Consider the following 6,594-nt stretch of genomic DNA (forward strand, 5'->3'; position numbering starts at 1 on the left):
ACCCCCCGAAAGGGAACACAGGTATATAAGGACTACTGCAACGCAAGGGAGCTCAGTATCAGAGTCTCCCAGCCCTGATGATGCAGACTGCAACGCCTGCGAAACGTCGGCACCACACTGCAAACGGACGCGGCAACCATCCGGAAGCCATTACGACTGAAGAAGATAGCAGCCGCGAAAACTTGAAAGCCAAGATTATTTTTATTTTGTTTATAAATTTCCATCTAAATTAATTTTAAGAATACTCTTAAAAGTCGCCAGCAGTAATTAACAACATCAATGATTTTTATTGACCGTATCTGGCAATTAAAATTCTTATTGCGAAAAATATTACCCCAACCAGGATTCGAACCTGGGACCTCCCTCAATCCGTGCGGGCGTCTTTTTTAAAAAATCGCGTTTCGACAGTTCAGTGTATGGTCGACAACCCGTATCGACGCACTGTTCCGAAAAGTCGAAATAGACGCGTGTTCGAGATTAATTTGAATCTCGTGTATTTCATCCCCGGCGTGATGGCAGCATCAGCCGGGTCAGATCGTGCAGCGCCGCATGAGCGCTGCTCGCGCATGCCCGATCGCGACGCGAGGCGACCGCGCGACTTCACGTACGTTTCCGGCGCTCTTTGTCTCACAGCGACCGTACGTAGTACACGCGTCTTGAAGTGCGGATAGTTATCAAGTGCTCTTTTGTGGACCTCCTCATTTTCTCATCGAAGAGTAGAATCAGTGCGGACACGCAGTGAACTCTCAGCAGTGCAAAGCATCCAGGACATTCAGATACAGCATCAACGGCAGCTCAAGCTCTCCACGCATCGCACGCCGGCGTAGCGTGGCCACGGCTCATGGGCATCGACATTCACGAGGCCGACTCTCGATCAATAATATCGAATCGTGCAAGTGCATTAAGACTTTTCATCCACCGGTATCTCATAGACTACCAAACTGTAAGCTATTACATTTATTAAACGCTGACATGGTATTTTACTCTAACTATCTGAGTTACGATCACGTGATTTCTACCCTCGCACGCGTGCATTCGTTCCCTGAGCCTCTCACCGTGTTGCGTACATCATCGTGCACGATAGTCAAACATGACAATAAAAAACGAACACGATCACGTACACTTCACCACGCAGGTAGACTGGTCGGATCGCTTCAAAGATCAATCGATACTTTGAGGGAAACCGCGGTAATTGTCGAGGGGGGTCCGTTAGGGCCGTCAGTAGAGTCGCGGCGACTTCAGTCGCGCGGCGGCACAATGGATCCACGGCGGCTTCAGTCGCGCGGCAGCATGATTCATACGAGTAGAGTCGTCTAGCGGCGACATCGATGTCGACGGCGCGGTCTGGGCGGCGCGACGCTTTGTTTCAGCGGAATCACGGAAAACGGTAACATCCGTCGCGACCGAGGTCGGCGGACTGTTTGATTCGGATCCGACCAATGAAAATTAGGAAAACAAGGATTGACGAGTATAAAAGGGACCTCGTCCATGGGACGACGGTTCATTCGAAATCCGAGCTTTGTCGAAATCAGTCTGCGCGCATCGATCCGAGCCAGTGAGACATAGACTTCGTGTGGTGAAGCGACTCAGAGTAGACGTACTCTCAGGCGTTGTCGACGTGCGTGGCGTGTTCGCCGATAACCGACTCAGGGTGTACACACCCCCAGGCGCAGTTGGTGACTAGCGACTCAGGGCACACGGGCTCCCAGGCGTAGTCGCAGAACATTGCGTTCGAGACTCGACTCAGGGCACACGGGCTCCCAGGCGTAGTCGCAGAACATTGCGTTCGAGATTCGACTCAGGGCGCACGGGCTCCCAGGCGTAGTCGCAGAACATTGCGTTCGAGAATAATTGCGTACACTGTGTATCAGAAATTGTGAACTGTACATGTGAGAGATTATGAAGGACAATAAACTATTGTGAAGCGTAAACGCAGTGTGGACCTTAACCCGCTCACGCTGACAGAACACACCGCAAAGCCCTCTCACCCTGCTTCCATCCGCAGCGGTCACCAGCGAACTCTCCTCGCGAGATTCGCGAACAACGCGTAAACAACATCTTAACTAATATATGTTATTGCGAACAATATTACCTACAGCCCCAGTGGTCGAGCTGGTTAAGACGCCCGCACGGATTGAGGGAGGTCCCAGGTTCGAATCCTGGTTGGGGTAATATTTTTCGCAATAAGAATTTTAATTGCCAGATACGGTCAATAAAAATCATTGATGTTGTAAATTAATTTTATTTTCTTCTCCGCCAAATTTTCTAACACGTATAATAACTACATTCAGCGCAATACGAGCGAATGATTTAAGCGGGAGGTGATGTAGAACAGTTTTTCATTGTTGATTTAATAAAATATAATATAAATAAATGATAGATATAAATAATAGGCTCCAATTAAAAAACAAATTAAAGGTAAGAAATTCCATCATTTACGCCTTAACCAAAAAATCAACACTATCAATAACATAAGTCCGATCTCTTATTTCTGGCAAGACAATTCCGACACCTCTCCTAATAACCACAAATTATTGAGATCTTCTGCTCACACCATACACAATACTCCTAATCCAATCAAATTTTCTAAAAATCAACTACACCCAACATCACACTGTACATATGGTACAATCTCCATAGATCCACTCCAATTTGCTAACAAAGAAATTACATCTCCCTTAAATATCCAAAACAAGGTTTTTAAATCTTACAAACATTAATTTTCCCAGGGACGTACAAGGTCTTATCCAATTAGGCAATAATTTTAGCTTTCTTGTTACCAATAAGGACAAACGAATCTATTTTGAATTCATCAAAAGAATTGAATCTACCACCTCTAATTTGAATCACAATTCAAAATTGATCATCCGCAACCATACCTCAAACATATTATCCAAATGGCACAGTTGAACCCCTTCTATTAATAAGATTGATAAAAACCTTCTTAAAACATTCAATTTAACGAAAAGATTTTTAAAAAATAACCCTGACAATTTTAACACGAGCAGACAAAGGCAATACAACAGTAGCTATGTACTTAGACGATTATAATACCAAAATGCAAACACTACTAAATGACAGAGACACATACATGACAATTCAAAGAAACCCTATCAAAAAAACCATCAGTTCCATGAATCAAATCCTAAACAGATGGCTAAAAAGCGGATTCATCACACGCCAACAATATTTGAATATGCATGCGAGTGATGGCATACTTCCTAGAGCCTACGGTCTACCAAAGATCCACAAGCCTAATGTCCCACTACGTATTATAGTTTCTTCTATAAACACTCCTTTGTATAACTTATCGCACTATTTGCACAATATACTTCTCCACAGCCTGCCAAATAATGAATACAATGTTAAGGACAGTTTTACATTAGTACATAAATTATATGTATAATAAACAGATTCCCACTGGCTTCTCCTTACTATCTCTTGATGTTGTTTCGTTGTTTACTAACGTTCCTATAGATTTGGTTGAAATAGGCATTAACAATAGATGGAACCTCATATCACAAAAAACTAAACTACCATATACAGAATTTATTAACGCCCTGAAATTCATCTTAGATTCAACATATTTTACTTTTAACAACATCATATTCAAACAAACATTTGGATGTCCCATGGGTTCACCGTTATTCCCCATTATTGCCGAGATAGCATTACAAGATCTCGAGAAGACAGCCTTAAAAAATTTGAAATTTCACACTCTCTTCTATTTTAGACTAGCTTTTGAGCCCGCGCTTCGCGCGGGCTCAAAAGCTAGTAAATGCATGAATCAGATTAGACTTTAGATCAATAACAATGGATCCTTTGCCATTGCATAGTCCTTTCTTGGTATTAAAATTCCTTAATAGAATAATTGTAGCACTTATTTTTATTTTGAGTCGATGAACTGGCATTCCAGAGGGTGTCACAGATTTTAAAAACTCAGTCGGGAAATTCTTCTCCGAAAAATTTGCAACATTTTATACCGATTTCACAAAAATCGGACCATAATCTCCCTGTACATGGAGACCTCGAAACTGATTTTGAAATTTTTTATTTTTTTGGGTATTTTGTCTTTTTTTCTTCTCTAAGCTATTATTTCCACACCACCTTGTGGTAGATAGCTTGGCGCGTTTTTTTTAAAGTGGTTTCCCCAATAGGCTTAATCCACTCTCATTATTCATTGTATATAGCTTTTAAGCTCGCGCTTCGCGCTGTAGTATATCCTTTTTCTTTTCTTTTTTTGCATTTTAAGTCAAAATTTCTTCAATTTCTTGATTTTCTATTTATCTTTCTTTTTTTTATTAATTGGATGAAATACTCTCTCCGGCGCACTCCCCTCTTTTCATTTAATATATGAAAACAGCAACTTATATAATATTTTGTGAGATGAGCAGCGCTCGGCCAGCTTCGCAAAATTCACACAATCAAATATCGATTTCCTATGTATTTTCTAAGGATTTGATTGATTTGTTCTTTAAATTAAACCGTTTGTAATTTTAAAGAACCGTAGTTTTAGATTTTTGTACAAAAAATTATTCGGTTTTCTCGCAACCAGTCTGAAAATTTTTCTAATTTTTCCGTGGTTGCAAGAAGATCGGTCCACAAATGACTAAGTAACTCGCGGTCAGACAGACAGACAGACAGTGTGAATGCGTGGGTGGATGCGTTGGTGGGCAAAACTTTCAAAACCCCACATAGCAGCCATCTCCGTTTGGAAAATTTAGAGGCCGATTGCAAGAAGATCGGTCCACAAATGACTGATTAACTCGCGGACAAACGAACAGTTTGAATGCGTAGGTGGGTGCGTTCGTGGGCAAAAATTAAAAAACCCTCTTAGCAGTCTTTCCCGAAAAATTTGGAAAATTTCATGACCGGTTGCAAGAAGATCGGTCCACAAATGCAGGAGGAGTTCGCGGTCAAACAAACAAAAAGACTGAATGCGTGGGTGGGTGCGTGGGTGGGTGCGTGGGTGGGCAAAACTTCAAAAAACCCTCTTAGCAGTCTTTCCCGAAAAATTTGGAAAATTTCAAGACCGGTTGCAAGAAGATCGGTCCACAAATGTAAAAGGGGTTCATAGTCAAACAAATAAACAATGTGAATGCGTGGGTGGGTGCGTAGGTGGGTAAAACTTTAAAAACCCCCATAGCAGCCTCCCCCGAAAAATTTGGAAAATTTTAAGACCGGTTGCAAGAAGATCGGTCCACACATGCAGGAGAAGTTCCCGGTGAAACAAACAAACAGTGTGAATGCGTGGGTGGGTGCGTGGGTGAGCAAAACTTGAAAAAAAACCCCATCGTCACAATCCCAGAAAAATTTGGAAAATTTTGAGACCAGTTGCAAGAAGATCGGTCCACAAATGTAGGAGGAGTTCGCGGTCAGACAGACAGACAGACAGACAGGCAGACACCAGGTACTTATATAGTAGTATGATATGTTGACGACATTGTAATGGCAGCTCCTCAAGAATTTTTCACAGATCTATTAAACAGTTTTAATTCGATACACCATACTAACAGTTTACGTTAGAAAAATCCACTGACAACCAAATTAATTTTCTAGACACCTTGATTTTAAAAAATGACAAACTAATATCCAACTGGTTTCACAAACCTACCTTTTCTGGTAGATACCTCAATTTTTTCTCTAACCACCCAATCTCCCAAAAAAGAGCGGTTGCAATCTCTTTAATCGATGGAGTATTTAAACTTTCCCACCCTTCGTTCCATACAGACAATCTGAACATAGCAATTTTACTGTTACTTTCTAATGGATACCCCATAGACTTCATTTTCAAAACTTTGACTTCTAGAATTAATTATCTCATTGACACATACTCCAACAACCATAATGACATCACTCAGACTAGCAATTCTAATGAAAAGTCGTTCTTGTCCATCCCATATGTGCCTGATATATCTAATAGATTCAAACCGTTAACCTTAAACATAGATAAAACGATCAGCTTCTATGGTTTCAATAAGATGAACAATTTGATTAAGGTACACAAAGATGTGGTTTCTTACGCATCCAAATCTGATGTTGTCTATCAGATCAAATGCCTGAATTGCAATGCAACTTATACAGGTCAGACAGGCAGACAATTATCAACGCGCATGAAAGAACATAGAAAAATCAACCTCAACAATCCATCTGTATAGTACATGAGCACATTATACAGAACAATCATGCATTTGATTTTGATAATGTCAAAATATTAGATCAAGAACCGTTCTATACTAGACGTTTAATATCGGAGATGCTACACATTAGCGAACAGAAAAACGGCATCAACCTCCAAACAGACACGCTACTGCTCGGCGAAACATATATCCCGCTACTGGAAAAACTTAACAACTAATAATTCACTATTTAACGTCTTTTCATTGGCAAACAAATATTTTTCTCACCCAATCATGCCATGCTATATGTATCATTACCTCATACACATTTGTACACAATCGTTCGACCCGTTACTTGACACTGACATGCTTCGATCGTCTCTCTTCCATTTGTAAGTGTTTTATACAATTTTAATTTTACCTTTCTAACAATCTCTTTTACATATCAGTTCTATTTACATTTCATCACTTACCC

Source organism: Vollenhovia emeryi, unplaced genomic scaffold, assembly GCF_000949405.1.
Source record: "Vollenhovia emeryi isolate VEMERY1.0 unplaced genomic scaffold, V.emery_V1.0 DF939414.1, whole genome shotgun sequence".
In the NCBI taxonomy this organism is placed as follows: domain Eukaryota; kingdom Metazoa; phylum Arthropoda; class Insecta; order Hymenoptera; family Formicidae; genus Vollenhovia; species Vollenhovia emeryi.